The sequence below is a fragment of the Tigriopus californicus genome, chromosome 4 (genome assembly GCF_007210705.1).
Source record: "Tigriopus californicus strain San Diego chromosome 4, Tcal_SD_v2.1, whole genome shotgun sequence".
Lineage (NCBI taxonomy): Eukaryota > Metazoa > Arthropoda > Copepoda > Harpacticoida > Harpacticidae > Tigriopus > Tigriopus californicus.
The window spans coordinates 13,177,589-13,196,668 of record NC_081443.1 but is presented as its reverse complement, the minus strand read 5'-3'; positions in this window follow the sequence as shown (position 1 = coordinate 13,196,668).

Genomic DNA, 19,080 nt, shown 5'->3' with positions numbered 1-19,080 from the left:
TGCAGTCAAATGGTAAATGACAAATAGTATGGTTACTCTTCATTTTACAAGGCGTTCTTGCCAAAGTGATCCCAGTTTCCAGAGGACTCTTCTGACCATCTACGACCGAGATTGTGTTGGATCTAGATATTTGTGAAGAAATCCGACTCTCAATGAGGACTCGCGAGAAACCCGAGCTATTATGATTATGTGACTCTGCTGATGAGATGAATAGGAAATCATTACATCTGCGAGCATTCACGATAATTCTTGCTCGGAATTCATCTGCTCCGGATCGAACTTGAACTTGACATCTGCCAATGTCAATTGATACTTCTAGGGCTCTTCTCCATCTATCCATCCATCCAGCCAGCCATTCATTCATTCATTCCGTTGATAGGGACTCAGCGAGAAGCGACTATTTCTTCTCCAGCTCTTCACATGGTTTCAAAAACCCTCGTTAAATGCATTGATGCAAAATTGATTATCGTACGAATCATAGTATAACCCCTGGAAATAAATCTCGGATTCCGTGGGAAGGACCAATCTCGATTCCAACTCAGCGAAACAAGGGTAACTGAATAATGAATCCCAACAATTTACGATCCGTCTCAATTGATCTGTTTCCCATTATGACGCGTGGACTTGACACGAAATATTTTTACGACTCTGTTCGCTCAGTCCGACCCAACTCGTCCGTCGCTTTATTGATGAGCTCTGTAAACGTACGTAGTCGCTCGAGGTCATCGTTGATTGGCCCTGGAATGTCTCCTTTAGTTTCCGAGTCGATCGAGTTAAGTCACCCGAAATCACGAAATCATCGGCAAAGAAGTGCCCATCCAACCAACCATTACTTCTACCACCACCACTACTACTACTACTACCACCACCACTGAGCGTCGAAGGAACGTAGTCATTACTCTAGTACTGCAGCACTGAGTGCCATTGTACTAGTACATGCCACAGTAAGCCACCGATCTTGTCTGCAGATTACAATGTTTACTCGCTCAAACCATGACAAGTTTGTTTGGACTTGGGCAAACAAGTCTCAATGACATTGACACAGAGATCACCAACAAATCGCAGTTGAGTATATCGATGGGATCATCAGAGTGGTTGTGTACTGTTTCGACCAAAGATTAAGGGAAATAGATAAATAGAGAGCCTTCAAAGGGAAGGGACACGACACACCTTGAAGTGGATGACCATTGATTTGAAATGGGGTTACTAATTTCATCTTGGCTAGTTATACATATTTGTTGTCAAATAAGAATTTCATTCTTACTAAGCGCATCGGAAAAAGGACTTAGCAATCGAGGTTAAGGCGGTCATTGGGAGGGGGGAACACTTTTACGTTTGTGCTTAGATGTTAAAATTGATTTAGTTCATAAAGTTGTCAAGGATATGTTTACGCCAGGTTTGTGTGGTGGGTGAACGCGTGAAGAATAGACGAGAAAGCGCGCTTTCTTAGGAACTAGAATAAATAGAAAAGTTTTTTGACTTAGATATGATATGATTGATTAAATGCAACTTTACATTATGGGCTGGACGATCGAATTTTGGGCACATTTTCCCCATGTTAATTAGGTGAAAGTGAACCTGATTTGTGGCAAGAAACAGAAAGTTTAGAAAAGTTGCCAAAGTCAACAATCTTGAGTGTCTTATCTCTGCCTATTTGCCTGTAGTAATTTGAATTACCAGAGGATCACTCAACGCTCAATTTGGCAAAGAAATGAAACAATGCTGAAAGCACATTCCACATCAATGATGTGACCCCAACTATACTAGGAATTTCTTGGATCGAGTTGAAAGATCAAAACGTTCGGTTCCAGGACAAGTACTGTAGAACCGGGATTCCTCTTCAATCCTGTCATACTGAAGGAACATTTTAGCAAAAGAACCCTAGGTATTTTTGCCAAAAATAACTTCAAACACTCACAAGAGTCTTCAAGCATCCTACCGCATTGTTACATACATATTCAAGGATGGATGATGTGATAGTGCTGTTGAACAAATGGGACCGAGAGTGCTACAAAACATGCCATTTTATACCGGGGCCATAAAAGTAGGGGGTCTCTTTTGTATGTGTTTTGCTTGTGGTGAGCCAAAGAGCAATCCAAAACGCAAACCAAGTATTCCTGAACCGTTTTTCTCCAGATGCGATGATCAGAGCTCGACGATCATCGAGCCAGTGAGAAGACAAAAAAAGCACATCCCTAGACATAGACGGATATTTAGTGGGTTCACTAGAAGGATTGTGGTGAATTTTGATTGCCTCATTGGCTGGACCCAAATCTAGTTTTACGGCCACCATCGCTCGACAATTATACAGTGCGTCCGTCCTGCCTTCAGCATCAGATTGAGCAGGAGATTCTTTTTCACAACAGATCAGGGATTTAGCATCTTAATGAAAAGCGACCACTCAACAACCAACCCATCATTATGTAATTGAGACCTTAGAATAGAACGCCTTAGAAAAGCTCATGCCCCAAAAGGTCTGATAATCCGCTTTGAAAATGGATACACAAGCTCTTTTTTAGAGCCCTGGACCTCTGAAGCTGCGGGCACCTCTCTTTTGTGAAATCAAACGGTTTCCCGTGAAACAAAAAAAAAACACTGATGCCAGTACAAGTTGGTGTGCTGCAGAGAATTGGAAAATGGAATCCCCCATTTTGAGATCATGTAAGCTGATGCTCGATGAGCCGAGATCTCACCAGATCTTCCGTCCTCCCAATGATGATGGGATATTTACGAGCTTGTGACCTGCTATGGTTTGGTCCGTCTATTGGTTGCTTGGTTGGGCTGGATTGCCGTTTTTATGCCCCTTTCGTCTGGTGTTGGTTGGATGTAATTTCCCTATCGGGAACACCCATAACAACTCCTTAGAGCTGCTGAAAAGGTCGCTCAAGGTCAGCTTTCGAGAAGAGCTGAGCTAGACGTTTTGCCATTCTTAAGGCCAAATACGGTCAGTTCACCATTTCTATTTTGTATTTCAAATATAGTGCACCGTGTAAAACGTATCTTGATGTCTAGGCAGGTATAACTTATTCAAATGTATCGACATCTTACTATTGCACAGCAAACAGGGGCACAGCCAAACTAGGATTGCATTCTCAATGGCAATTAAAATGTCCTCAAAGAGAAAAAAGAAATTCGAGACTGCCTTTTGTTTACGTCATTTAGGTCCCGAAACGGCCAGTGTCTCTCGCAAACGGCGAAGAGGCATCAAGACTCTCTCCATTGTGTTTTGGCATTAACGCTCGTACACTTACTAGTCATTAATTCTCCACATAAAAAAGTATAAGTTCATCATCCACCAACGTTTTCAAAGGGTAAGAGTATCTTCTGAACTTTTGAATTTTAACAAAACTCGTACTTTTCACCCTCTTACGAATTCGTCCATGGGACCAAGAGAAACTGCAAATGTAGGCAAGCATAAATAGTATAAGTGAAGTCTCGGAACAAGACTTCAAAAAAAGATTTAAAAAATTAAGGCAGATCATAAAACGTCAAAATGTACATCTTGGCCTAAAAAAACGTTTAACTCTAGTGAAGTTTTACTACCTATTTTCTTTTGTTCACGAGTTTGGATACATCCCTGAACAATATCCTGGCGTACTTATTCAATTAAGCTTTTATTTGTTTCGGCAACTTTGGTACGCCCATCAAATACTCAAAGTCCACTTAAAAAATAATTAATGCATTGGTTGTAATGATCTTTAACCAGCCGTGTAAGCTAATCAAGGATTATAATTGACCTGGGGCTTCATTAATGTATTCGATAAGGTTGACACCGTCAGAAAGCAATTTGCTCATAAGAATAGCACTTGCAACATTTATCATCAGATCCCAATGTACAATCATGGGCAATTGAACTGGACTATGTATTTCGATGGCAAAGCTTTGAGCGACCTTTTTTGTTTCGCTTTTTATCCGCCAGAAAAAAGAATATGAGACGAAGTTTAAACAGTCGCTAAAGGTTGATTCACATTCGTATAATAATCGTTTACTTGACTTAGCAACCAACCAATGACCATGAATACCCAGCTCTTTCATTGGCTACGACATTGAAGGTGTTGTTGGCACGAGTTATGGTTTTGAATGTGTCAATAAGTGAATTAATGGTTCGCACCACTCGGTCGGTCACTCAGTGCAAACTCATTAAAAATTGTAGGGCTGAGACCGCCCCCTTCAGGCAATCTTTTAAGAGAGGGCGGAGCGGCAAGTGCAAAAAACGAACCAAGTGTGTCGGCAATCAATTAAAAAAAAAGAGAAACAAAGAGGCAAAGAAGTCCAATTCCATTTGATCTTATCACTTCCATCTGATTGAGCATGAGGTTAGTCAGTTCCACACAAAAACGAGTAGAACTAGCCGACCAACATTTAAGTCGACTGCCATTCCGATGGAGCTTTGAAGACTTTACCGTGAATTTAATGAATGATAGACATGAAAGGAAGTCCTATTCCAGTTGGAAACATTTCAATTTCGAGCTTGATCAGGGTGAACAATGGATTCAATTGAGTCCTTTATGCCCGATTTGACCAGTCTATTATTAACGGACATTCCAAACATTCCCCTCGTTTCACCGATTTTCAACCCAAAGTGACATCCATCCAAAATTTCCCATCCTTCGTTTTTGGCGGTGAAAATTCTCTTCTCCCAATCCTTCGATCTCTTGTCATTTCAATTTTGATCTTGTGGCAGGATTTGATCTCTGACAACCTAAAGATAATCATCCCCACGCACCCAATCCACATATGTGTTTTTAACAGCGATAATTGTGTCTCCAGACTCGTCAGTTGTTCATCATAAGTCATCTCGCGTCTGATCCTGGTTGATCCCTATGTTTGTTCAAGTTGATCTACCTAACAGAGCCAGTCCCACTCACTCACTCAAGATGAACACGCGATTGTACCCACACGTTACTTCTGACTGATATTCTTTGAGCACAATACCCATGATTGGGCTGAGTGTGTATGTGTGTGAGTGGGTAGGATATGTGGTACTATGATTGCCATGTTTTTCCTCCGGTCTGTTCGTCTTTCGTCTGCCGTTCTGTGGTCCTGGTTGGAATGATGAATCGATCGAGGAGCGAAAGAAAGAGACACTCGTCAAAAGAACAAACCCATTCGAAGAAGGAACGTTGGAGAGCTATAGAAGCTGGAATATGGAGCAACTGAGCTCTAAACAAGAAAGTCAGCCAATGGCTGCACAGCCCAAGTACCGTGAGCAATGGACAAGGATCTCTTTGATGGACGGAAGAACAATTTTGATAACAACTGACAATGCTACATACATTCAACATTAACATTTGAGGCTATGTCAAGTAAAATGGATTGCTTGAGCTGTTCCTATAGGACACGCCATGTTGTGAGATTGCCGATCAGATACGGGTATTTAATCGTAGTTGCAAATATAATATCTCGTGATTTATGGACAGAGACACCTCGATAACATTCAGTACAAAGCATGTCATAAAAATGTCAGTCAATACTAGATCCAGGCAAAGGGTTTGTGTTGTGCACGCAAATAGTACAACACGGATGAATATGTGGCACGCACCATATTCTATCACAGAGGCAATAAACTAGAGAGGACCAGAAAATAGCCCACATCCGTTCATGAAACAACGATAATTTTCTTAGCGTATACCATACATTTTGAACATGCTGAAAGATTCAGCCTCTAGCACTGCTTTAAATTGATTCATTTCTGGAGCCCTGAGGTAAGGAAGGATGTTATGATGATTACAATTCCCAAAAAGGTCCTAAGAACAGGATGTCAAGCCAAGATGAAATGAATCGTAGGGCTATCATTTCAAAATGGCTTGGGAGGAAGTGGAGGAACATATAAACATTATTGTGTCCTCGTGTAAACCGTGCCATATATGGCTGCATGAGAAAATCCGCTCTCGAGTCTCTTTGGAACGAGCTCCGAATCTGTCACTAAAGAAACACAAGTGCTTTTTGTCACTCGTTAAATGTGTATTGAGTTGATGATGTTTCCAGCTGTTCGTGATTAGAACGTGGAAGGGTGGCCGGTTATCCCAGCTAATGCTCCAGTTGCTTTATTCGCGTTGAGCTACTCTGCACTCTGCACAGTACATACAGTAGATAAGACACAAAGGCAATAATGCATTTATGGCCTTTCAATGACTTGGTGCCACGCCAATGGGAACAAGCAGGGCAATGATCGCTATTCATCCCATATGGATGACGAATTGGTGCCCAAATCGGCAGCCACCCTTTCTTTGGCTGTTAATACTGTTCAGATTAGATTTGGAGCCAAAAGCTCAGGGTGGCGGGCACCACACGTGTCAAGATGAAACGATAGTCGCCCAGAGCCAGTTATCGATTCCATTGGATTCTATCCAAACAAGTCCATTAATTCTGCACTACTTGGAGTACAATATCATGTTTTTCTCATCTCCCTCCTCCGTGGCTTTCCATTCGCGACATGATGAAGCCTTTGAATGTGCTTTGTCAGTGGAGCATACTCAAGCCAGCACGAATACTGCTCCTTTAAACTGCAAGAGAAGGGCAGCTCTTTCGAAAGTAATTCTCATCATCATCGTATTTCATCGGATCCATTGGTGCTATTTTGACTTCGGGTTGTGATGTGATCTTTATGAATGTCTTTCACTCGATCACACTTCAAATGTGCCCAAGAACATGAGTCGTCGTCTTGGGCGCCATCGTCTTTTAAAAACTATCCATTAGTCTTAGTCTTGAAATCTAACCCATTACACTCCTCAGTACAGTCCATGGATACACTCGCAGTAACATGTACACATTCGTTTATGACATCCGCTGGCGCGCGAGAGTTTTCAGGGCCGCCAGAAACAATGTCACGCTCGATTAGGGCCCCCAGATCGAGTGGTGTCCCCTGTGCGTATTTCAGCGCCCAAACCGGGTTGTGCCCAACTCTGAGTTCGTTTCGAATTTTGAGCCCAGCCTCGCATTGTGACAGAGATGAACGGATTTTCCGTGTGGACGAAATTGGTCTCCTAAGTGATATTTAGATCTCCGTCTCAAGCTTCTGGAGCAGCCATTACTCACCACATGGACCTTTTTTTCTCTCTTACTTACTTATTTACTTAGTATGTACACAAGTACGCCCTAGATGGCTGGTCCAACCGGCGACTAGTCAGTTGTGCTGGCCGGGACTCAAATGGATAGCAATTTTTTAATGTTTGTTTTCATTGGAAAGACTCATCAACACCCTCATGATCGTGCTGATCTAGCCATATTTCATTTCAATTCAAGACGTCGAGTACTAACTCTCTAAAAGCTTCAGACGCGACCAATCACGGACATAAAGTGTTCCTCAGCAGGATAACATCAAACTGATTTGTCTTTGTCCTTAACAGTGACAGCATCTGTCAAGACTAATCAAGTCATTATACATGCATCAAACACACACATACCAGAAGAATAGTTTGCAAGTACATGACCAAATTAAGTACATTTAAATCCACCACAAAGCTCTCCTCTTATACGTAGCTAAGATTTAAACACCCCCTATTGTTAATTCTTTTGATTTAAATCAAAATCCTTTCACAAAGGATCCCTTACACTTGGTTGGCAGAATCTCTCTGAAAGCGAAGTTATGGATTCCAGCCATCCTTGACCGAATCATGGGAAAAGCCTTTGACTTTCGTGGGTCATGTTCATTCTTTGCGATGGAATCAAGCAAGAACATCGTCCAAATATGCTTGTTCAGAGTAGTCGAATTGATCGATTCATTATTTGTCAAATAATCCCAAATCAATGTATGATTCAAGTTCTCAACATAAAGATAATGAGCTTGCAAGTAAAAAAGCGTTTTTTATGGCTTGAAGAATAACCGCTACATAGTGGATCAATTAATAAGCGGTTTTTCTCTAACTTTACCTCAGACATTGTCCTGGATAATGTCTTGGAAACCTGGTCATTCACGTTTAGTTTCCATCTCTGTTCAATGATTCTGGTTAGGAGAGAATTTGTTTTACGTAAACCCTTTAACTACAATTCTCCTTTGTTCCTAGATTTTTCGTCATATAATATGTGCTCGCTCCACTCCAGCGTGAAATGTTCGAGAGGAATACGACCAGCCGAAGAGATTGCACATATTTTTCCTAGAAAGCCGGAGAGAGAGAGAGTACGCATGCGACATGCGACAAAAATGTTTTCAAGAGACAATTTTTGAAATGGAGCACGACGACGAGGGATCGAGGTCGTGTTCGTCTTTTTCTTCTTCTTTCCTTCTCCACCCCTCGAGCAAAACAGAGACGGAGACGAAATCCGAGATTGGCCCTCTCAGTCTGAAAATAAACCTCCTTCGCTGGCCATTCCTGGCTAAATCCATTGTGCATATGAAGCCATCGCCTGGCCTGGGCAAAAGACTAAATATTTACTTTTGGAACGACAAAACGGCAATTGGGTCGCTTTCGTATCCGTCTCGCCTAATGAGCTCGCTCTTTTTGAAAGAGATAGAGAGAAAGAAAGAAAGAGAGAGAGAGAGAGAGAGAGAGAGAGCGAGAGAAAAAGCGAAGAATGATGATAGCCATCATGGCTTGACTGATTTCCAAAGATGTTGAGCGTGTCTGTTTGGTTCATGAACTACTACCCGCATATGATTAGGGAAGGGTGAGAGGTAATAACTGGGAAGCCCATCATTTGTCTTGCTTTCATTTGAACTCATGCATACATGAGCACCACGTGAAATGAGGCATAGTGCCACCCAAACAAAGTCGTCGTTGTCGGTCCTAATGTTGATGTGTGCGATGAAAGCGATCTTAATCATGCTGAAGAGCCACCACGAAAGTCATCCAGATGAGCTCGGTTCCAACTCATCTGAGTCTGATTCCAAGACGAATGTCGGAATCCAAGCGGATAAATTCCATCCCACATGACTCATTTACGACAACGACGACTAGCATTGCATTTATCCTACGTTTCCTCGGCCAGCATCTCTTCTCTATGTATGTACCAACCAACATCCACAGCAAACAAGAGAAACTTTCCCCATGCCTTGACACAATTGGAACATGAATTGGGCTGACTATTCCTGAGCTGCCATCGACTTAATGAGCCTTGAATCTTCTCGACTGGGATCCTCGCCGATCTCATTTGTTCCAAATCCACTTGGAGATGGAGTTCGATTGGAAGACTTGTCTTCAAGTTGTCTCGGGTGGAACCTGAATTGCCAGGGTTGTTGTTGCCGTTATTGTATGTTCCCAATTTGGAGGATCTGGCCCATGAGAGCGTCAGGAGACGAGGAGGCTGGCTGCCACGACCATTCTTCGAAACAGATCGAACGAGATCGCTTGCAAGTCTCTTTTGGCTGGCTTTGAGCCGAGCATGATAGTCATATGGCTTGGGTTTCCGAAATGAGAGTTTTTCCAAGTTTAGGCCCCAGATTGTTCCCAATGGGTTGAATTGCTTCGCTGAGTGGTTTGGCTTCCAACTTTCATCACCGAAAGGAACTAGGAAATCGCCCAATGACTTAGGACATCTAGTCACCCACCCGTTCCATGTTCCACCATATCCTAGAATATGTGAAAGAAACCCGGGACAGTAAGAGTTTGGGGCCTTGGAATATGAGCTCATTTCCCTAATGGAACGAGGTTTTGAATGTTGGCGACAATCTAAAGAGATTCGCCGAAGACATCCTCCATCCCTAGCCTCAAAATTCAGCCTCAAATCCAGGAGAGGACTTGCTCAGATGTGCATGCAGAGTAACTACCATGTGTCAGAAACCTCCCTCCTGGTCTGACTCGCTCGCTCCGATCTTGGAGGGGTAAAAAGGGAACCAGGCATGATTCACCCAAACAAGCTCGTTTCCCTCTAGCCATTTACCACACAGCTTTGATGATATGTCCCACTACGTCGGAGGATCAGATTAACAGCCCTAAATGGCTTCCAACTCCCTGTCCCTCACAAATCGATAGCTCCTCGAGTCCTGTTTGGGCATATGAAGCCGTTTGGCGATTGGATCGAACACAGTGTGCCCCTAGCAAAAGTCGAAAAATCGAGGCGCAAACATGGGACCAAATCGCACGAATCTAGGATGGTACCAGAGTAATTGGCTAAATGGCTAATATGTTCCATTCATGGTACGAGCCGGTTTCCTCTCTCATGCGGTGCCATTGCTCTTCGAAGTTCCCCATCGCTATTTCGGCGGGGGATTAGGATCACTCCTCTCACTCACTCATATCCATGGATAGCAATGGGAAGATTGAACCATTTCCAGGGGTGGTGCCCTTCACCCTCCTCCCCCCCCCTTTTCCTGGAGTCCATCTGGAACATTCCCATGCCGTGATACCCGCTCAAGTGCTCCTCGACCCTGTTCTGTTTGCATATTTTGGGTTTTGTTCAGAGTCTCGGGATTGGGTTTGCATGCTTGTGAGACGGCGCAAAAGAAGTGCGAGGAGAACGATAACGATAATGATAATGGGGACAGTGAGGTTGAAATGGCATCATAACTCAGCCCAACGACTACTGTAGCCCCTTCAGTGGCTTAAAATTCAAAGGGGTTTCATCATCACCCTCCTCATCGCCGCAAGCTACGAACACTCGACACGAAATAAGTTGTCCTCATAAATATCAGACAACATACATGTCGGGGGCATTGGACGAAATTGAACAAAAAAGACAGTCTCTCCCAAAGCTAACATATTCATGGAGGATTGTGCAATTTTGCGACGCTCAGGGTCTTAATAGTTTAGCGTGTTAAATAACCACAACTGACAAATTTGTTTCCATAAATGTCTGACATTTACTCCACACGAATGATGAAGCGTGGAATAAATTTCTGGGACGACTTGACTGCCATTCAAGCAGAAATTTAGATGTATAAGCTCAAACTCCTTTGAATTTATAAAAAGGGTCTGAATTTTATTAATGTAGCTATTTTGTTGACGAATATGTAGCCTTTCAAAGTGGCTCAGTTTGAAAGTCAAGCCTCTTGAAAGTCCTCACTCGATGGGACAGGGACAAAGAAATATTTGGATCAAAGTTGAAAGAAGAGAAAGTGAGGAAAAACCATTCCTAACCGTGGTTTTTACCACGTGCTTTTTCCACTGTTTCCCAAAGTAAGGAGTAGACAAGTGAAGAGCAAGAGTTGCTTTTGCTCCTTGACTGATAAGTTCTCGCACAACTCCCTGTCCTTGAACAGCTTGCCAAGGATCCGGAAATTGAATTGCTGGTTTGCGCCTTTTCGTCGGAGGAGGCAATCTTTCTTCTTCTTCTTCGTCTATGTACCAACACTGACTTTCTCCGAAATTGGCAGAAAAGCCAAGAAGAGACTTGCCAACCATCTAGGATTGAACCGCTGAGATTTCAAGCCAGCCGAAAACTAAAAGCTTTGTAAATATAAGCCACCTCCAATTTGGAGTGAGCTGGATCCCATCTGTCACAGATTGCATTTCACCCCTTTTGTTCCTTGAGAAATGCATTATGCACGCCCGTCCCCAAAGCTGGATTCTCGTCAAATTCCTGGGTTGCTCCACTTGTAACTCGCCAAAGGACGTGGTTCATCAATGACGAGGATCCGGTTGTTGTCCCTTGATCCCTCATTTTTGAATGCCAATCTTGGGTAGAAATCGTCTTTGCCTCACTGAAGATTCACGGAATCGACCGGTGACGTCACGACACTCACCAAAATGATTGACACTCCCATTCATGGAACTCGTCTAGGACATAAATGGGAAAGTGGGACCAAAAAAAAACCGTCAGTGGATTGATTCCTCGAGCACATGGTGGAGAGTCAGTGACATGATTGGACATGGTGGCACAATCAGTCTCGAAAATGGAACATCGAACCATCGCTCAAACCATCAACCATCAAACATCCCCCTTTCCTACTCAAGAGGATATTGAGGGTTGAGCCCACATAACCCTAAAGCCAGGAACGTTGGACCACTCCCACAATTGGTTCCGACTGCTAAAACTCGTAACCCTCTAAGCATAATGAAAAGAGACAAAAACTGTATCGTATACTATATGCACTGAATATGGAGCCAACCACCATGAATACTTAGGGTACATACCTATCTTTGGCATGAATCTAAAAAGGCTTGAGCGAGCGAGCGACCCACCTGAGTTGGGTGACATTTTTTGTTTGGCACTCCTCGCTCACCAAATAACGAACTCGCGTGAGAAAGACGAGTCACAAACCCCGCATGGAACGGAAGTTGTCCTGCCCTCTGATAATGCCACGAATCATTCTTCGTCCGAACTGCTCCTTGGGAAGTGCCTTGGATGATCTAGTTTGAGGTCATGCCCGGGCAGAAATCATAATAGTAAACCGCTAACCCCATTTTATACATGTCAACCTTGATCGATGCGCGGATTTCTCGCCTAAAAAATGAAGCTCCGCCGTCAAAATGAGGGGGAACTCTCTCTCCCTCTCTGTTGTCGTTGAGCAGTTCATGTTGTTGTCCCTATTGATCTAAAAGCAAACAATGGGTTCAAAAAGCCACCGACCGCTCATTCAATCAGGATATGTGAAGGAAGCCAGTCACGCAGGAAAGGCTTAGTCTAGGATCCAGTTTAAGTATGTACCGCAGTACTTCTCGATTGGCTATTATAGTTCTCCTACAGTACGAGTAGTACACTGGGAACAACATCCCGCTGGCGACGTGGCAAAGTGCTCTGGATTGGACCTGATTCGACTGCCAATGAGGCGAGGAAATCACGGGGAATCAACAAGAACATCCTCATCCCAATAACAAACAAGATGAGGGCTAACGATGGCAAACGAGAAAAGCAGAACCCCCAAACAGAGAGGGAGAAGCACACACTACATAGGGGAGCTCAAAGGAAAGGAAATCAAAAGATCCTCCTTCACTTTCGGCAATGGCCCTTTTTCTGTCACAAGTCCAATCTTGACTCAGTGTCTACTGTCAATGGGATTAGTTACCCCCGTATGTGTGTCCGTACCTACAAGGAACATCCCCTCGGTTCTTTACCAATGCTAGTGAAGATTAGCAGACGACGAATGTTGTGTTTGTACGAACACGGAAACAAAGTCAAAGGGGAACAAGCTGAACACGATGATTCATGAGCAAGATTCCGAGTCAAAAGCAATTGGAATACTTTCACGTCTTTCATGAGACAGAGAGGCCAAATGGACCGTGAGCCAATACAACGATCATCTGGGTTCTCGGGTTCTATTCGCAAAACCAGACAGACACACGGTGTTGTTTTTTGAGGAAAAGCACCATGATTCGTACCAACAATGTTGAGGAATTCTGCATACTTTGATAATTGTGCTTGTCTGTGGCTGACAGATAAGTAAATTGAGGAGAGATTCTTATCGGTAGAAGGTGTTCAATTTCACCTGAGAATAGCGAAGCGGAGCAAAAAATCTGTCCATTGGACGGTATTGGACAGTACCAGTCGGTAGGTAAAAGAAGTTGACTGAAGGGTTTCAGAAAAGATCAAATAAGACGCGAGGAATGGAAAGCCGAGTCAAGTCAAACGAGACATTTTAGCTGGACGGACGGTAGAGGTGACATTTAGCAAATTAGCTTGGGACACAACCCTCTGGACCATCATCGGTGAGTGCTCTGGTCGCTATTTGTTCCCGCCTTGGCAAATCGAGTCCCAGAATTTCTGCTCTTGACTTTTCCATTTGTGAGGAATGCCCAGGCATCACAATTGCATTCAATGGTCGGCCCCGTCGCTCAAGTGCTTTGTCGCCATCGAGGCCTGGCGAAGGCCCCAAAGGCCAGGAAGGCCGGCTAGTCGACCGACCTTGGCCTCAGCAACATGGAGAGATTCGAGTGGACAAATATTCTGAGGAACTGCTGACGGAGGTGTCCATTGAAAGCGGATGGGATAAAAATCGTCTTCATCCGCATTTTTCCCCTCAAAATCTTGGACCGAGGTGGTTCGAGGCAATGAATGGACTGACCAAATATTGGCTTAATAATCAATAACGAGATCAGTGGGGCCGGGGATCAGCCAAATCCAAAGACCAGCAATATATCTTCGGGAATGTCGGGCACATCCGATGGTGTGGTCAATGATCTGGCTCGAACTTGTAATCACGTAGTCCATTACGTACACAGTCCCACAGAGAATGAATGTGTCTTAAATCACTTGAAAGAAGGCCGGTAAACAGTCTTTAATGTCGATCCATTCACGGGTGCAGACTAAACAATGATGAACCTTATTGTGATTCGCCCCCATGCGGGCAAATCAAAGCCAAAACTGGACCTTGAATGGGGGACCAGTTTTGAAATACCTCAGTTGAAAGAGAAAGCTGTTTAAAGCTCAACCAAAGATCTACGAAAGAAAGAGGAAAGAAAAAAAGGGGGGGAGGGTGACTGGCCTCCTCGCTTTCAAGCTTACTTGCTTTGAAACTCATTTACATTTGCGACATTTTTACGACCATGTCGAGTCAGTGAAGAAAATTCTACACACGAAACTACAGGTACAGGGTTGTCCACGTAATTCGGGCCAGGGTTCAACTATCTCCAACAAAGACGGTTTGAACTTTAGCGCACAATTCTATCTCAATGTTGGTGCACTCATCTCAGCCTTAAAGGCAGTACGGGACAAAATGACATACTTGTGCTTCTGCTAAAAACAAGGTTCAAAGCTGATATTCTTTCAAAAGACCATTATATATGACAACTTTTTATTCATTTGCTACAACAGCAGCATATGTAATGAATAATCTATAATATAATTGGAACAGTCATCAGTTCTTTTCAAGGCCTAGAGTATTTGAATAACCCTGTAGTGCTTTACTGTACATATATCCAGGCATGTCGGCTTCACTGTGGTTGAAATATGCATTGTTTCGATGGAACGGAGCTAGCCAATGGCTAACTCTTCTTAACATGAAAAGGAATATCTGGCCTTCAAACAAGTTCAATTATGACACTTAACCGGGCTTTTGAAAGGCTCAAGAAAATACCAAAATAGCCATAAACGTGGCCCCATCCGCTCGTTCATCAACCGGCACGTTCAATGAACTAGAATTTAAATTGCCCACGAGTCTGAATGAATCTAATTTTCAAGACCAGCTAATTCGCCTGGATTTAACAAAGGGCGAATTTAGTGCGTTTGTCAGAAGGGAATAGGAACTTTCCGCGGCCTTTAAGCGAAACTAGCTGTCCAATCCAGGTTTGGGCTTGCAATTAGATTTGAAGTTAACACATGAAGTGCATCCATCCCATTCTCTCATTACTGGACGGCCTACACGGCCGTTGGCGACCCAACAAAGCCTTGGATATTTAGTAATTAGCAAATGCCCTAAATTGGCTCAGGTGCGTTCGTTCTTCATCCCTCAAGTAGGTGGACGTCAGTCAGGCGTGAATGGACTTTAGATTTAATTTTGCCGTGTAATTGCAATCGCTTTTTCCCATCGTGGAAAGGCCACCGATTTAGGGCTTCCAAGGACTCGGGAGCCAAACCACTCGGGAAGTTTGTCGCATTCCATCTGGAACTTGGCATGGAACACTGGAGAAATGAGAAATGATGTGACCAAGCACACAAACAACAACTTTAGTGGGTCCATTTGTACCCGACAAAGCGAAAGCCACAAACTTGCTTCAAGCGAAAATAGAAAAAAAGTACAGGTGCAAGTCTGATTACTACCTAGCAGGATTACTATGAGTAATCGGACCAAATGAGAGGAAATCCGACTTGGAGGGGCTTAACGAGACTGATATTGGAGTGCTCTCAAAGGACGATATTCATGAGGTGCAAATGTGGCATTACCTGAAGTGGCTCCAGTCAAAATTGATTTTCTAATTGGATCCGATTGGATTCCTAAAGGTTATAGTCATTGGGTTTTTTTAATATCACTTCAACCGACATCGGAAGGAGTATGGATCAATCCTTCTTTTGCGATTGTGAAGTGATTGGAACTGAATAGTAACTGGAAAACTGACGAATGCCAGTTTCAGCCTAATCCGTTAATCCTAAAGGTGAAAATCTGGTACCTGGGTTCAACTTGTTAGATTCCCGGTGAGTCGTTAATAATACGATACATGGCAAATGATGAATGCATGTCTTGTGTGAGTGGATTTTTTGAGGGTAAAAGAATCCTGGATAGATTATTATTACAAATGTGTGTGAGGGTTCGTCCTCGTCAAACGGGGCGAGCGAGGTCTCGGAAACGGGGGTTCAAGCCGAGTAAGATAGTAGTGCTTCGTCAATCAGTTCAAGCCATCTCAAGGTGTGCATTAGCAGCGGTGAACCTCCATAATGCATGGACATGCCATTTTACAAGAGATAAATCGAGGACTGCTCAACTCTCGGGAACACGCACTTGCGCTCGTAGATGACTGTTAGTGAGCTGGAGCAATCCATAGTGGTGCAAGGTATTTGGCTATTCCAGGAGTACAACGATCCCAACGTAGTTTACAACAAATGGAAGAGAAGGGGGAAATGAAGACGTCTTCAGGCATGCATACAGGCCAACAACTATCCCCGAGACAGATATGCGTTGTACGTATGTGAAGTCATTGTCCCCGTCGGCCAATCGAGTTGTCCATTTGGGGTTGACAATGTCATGAGGGCCGAAATGGGATTGGCCGCACATGAAGCTGGGGAAACGCACTCATGGGCAATTACACACCTACATCCAAACGACAATTGACGGGTGGATATACGTACATACGTACATACCTACGTACATACATGTACTATATACAAATGTATACTGCTAACGTTACCTTAGTGAAGAGGTACGGCCCCTATTATGAGCGTTGCTGGTAATGTGAATGTGCTCCCTTCAATTTTTGCACTAGATATGTCAGTCGGCGAAATGATACACCGTGATAAGACTGAGTGTGCGCACGCATACTGTATGTCTTGGCTAAAAGTGGCAATTAGCGAGATTAAGAGGAAATGGGCCAAACACAAGGGGTTGGAAACAATTTCGAAATATGCATTCGAAATTGGCAACATGTACACTCATCTGAAGTGGATCAGGCTGGAAATGTACGTATTCATTGAATGCCAAAGCAAATGCCACGATAGAAGTATGTTGATGAGTCGCGGAGAATGGAAAGTCCTAATAGGATTTGACATTTGCAAACCGGATGTGTACTTCTAAAAAAGATGATTGGTTGAGCACCAATTGTGAAAGCGTCCAAGGAGAGATCTAATGTAAAATTTTGCCTTTATCAATGGTTAAAATTTATTTATTTTGCAGGCTTGGCGAACGTCCACGATGATCAAGCTCGAATGGATGGATTACAATGACAGATGTTAGACTTTGGGGCGTTGGCCAAACGAGTTGGCCATTGTGAGTCGGTTGGAAGCCGAGGTAACATAAGAAGACGACGACTGTGACGACAACGTTCAAGAAGACCTGCTCCTGAAGACTCAAGTGGAAGCTCAGCCCATCAGTCTTGTATCCTAATCAAGAGCGCCTAACAAGCAAGAAATTCGGACCTTGTCATCGTAGGTATTATCATAGGTGGTAATCATGGTTCTGCTGGCTCATTCAAACATATGGCATAAAGATTGCTACTGGCGAGCCACCATGTACGTACTGGAAGCTCAGAATAAAAATATCCTCTTCTTTCGCGTCATTGCTACCTCTTCGCCAACGTTGATTAGATGGCGCCTGAACGAACACGGTGTTTTGAATAATGATTTGAATTTTGGAGTGACATTTGCATGTGTTTAAAAATACTTCGCTCCAGACGAGGCTTCAAAACGCCTGGCGAGGGGTTAAGATGGAATTTTCATCTTGAGCTACTCGCCCATACACATCATCAACATCATTGACTTTGGACTCCTCCATCTCACAAGGAACACTGATGAGAAAAAGACCTACCAGGGAATCACCGGGCTCCATCTGGACTAAAAAAATCCCTTTTGTTCGCAGAGTACATATCAATTTAAGAATTCAATATTGATATTCATGGGAAAAGCTCATAGGAGCATTCACACATTTTACACCGATTGCTATTTCAGACAGTGTTCAAAAGTTTCAATGTAGTTAATGGAGGTGTCAAGCAAGCCATTTTTGAAAAGTGGAGAGCAGGGAAGCCGACAACTAATGAATGAGAGTAAATGCGGCGAATGGCGATTGGCCAAAACGGAGAGACTCTTTAAATGGATGCTGATTGTCACAGGCAGTTTTAGAGGCAGAGCAAAATTTTTTCTATCTCATAGTCGAATATTTTTTTCACCAAGTTTACCCCTTGACACCCCGTTGATCATGAGGTCCCGAAGCATGAAAATTCACGCCTCGTCGTCATGATGGTCGAGGCACTAGTTATGACTTCCACTTGGATGAGCCCGAATTCCCGCTTCAAAATGGGGTGGTGAGCGGGGTGTTATTGTTCTTTGCCAGTATAATCCTGACTGCTATTCCACGGCTTAGCTGGCATACGGATTGCCAGTCTCATGTAAATCCAAGGTGATTAAACCGGTTCAAAAATAAAGCCCATCCAAATAGAGTGTACCAGATCTCTCAGAGGGGCCCTGGAGTGCAAAAATACTATAAAAGCCCACCTGCATAACAATAAGTATATCCCTCGTCTTTGGTTTTGTAGCTCCTCTTAAATGACAATGGAGAAAATAATGAAGACGAGCTGTTGGATAAGTTCCTCTGGCTCAACGTATGGTATCTGATCTTGGCGGTAATTCAATGCTTTTGGTGAAACCTTCTTTGAGGTGAGGGTAATCCCTTACCTCTTCCGAAACAGACCCCATGGGGCACCCGAGATCCAAGAATGAAAGAACGGAGAGACGATGGGAAGGAAAGCAGGAGATCCTCAACTTCCTGGTCTCGATCAACCTTTACCGGATAGTAGGAGGATGGGTCTGTACGCAACCAGGACGAGGCCAAGAACTCTCCATTTCTTATTCTTTGTCTTCCTTCTCCTGAGCTCCCAAATAAAGGGATCGGTACAATGAACCAAGTTGGCTCCATTTGGTTGAGTTTGGTAACATAGAGCCCTAGATGAGGAAGGAAGACCCCCCAGATGACAGTGGTGGCGTGGTGCCTTAGGTTATGGAAATGAGAGCTTTTCGTATCTCATAAAACCTCATCTTTTATCTTGATCCATTCTGGCTGCTTGGAACAGGCCGAGGAACATCAGCGAGCGGCTTTAACGGCCAGAGGAATGGGAATTTTCATGT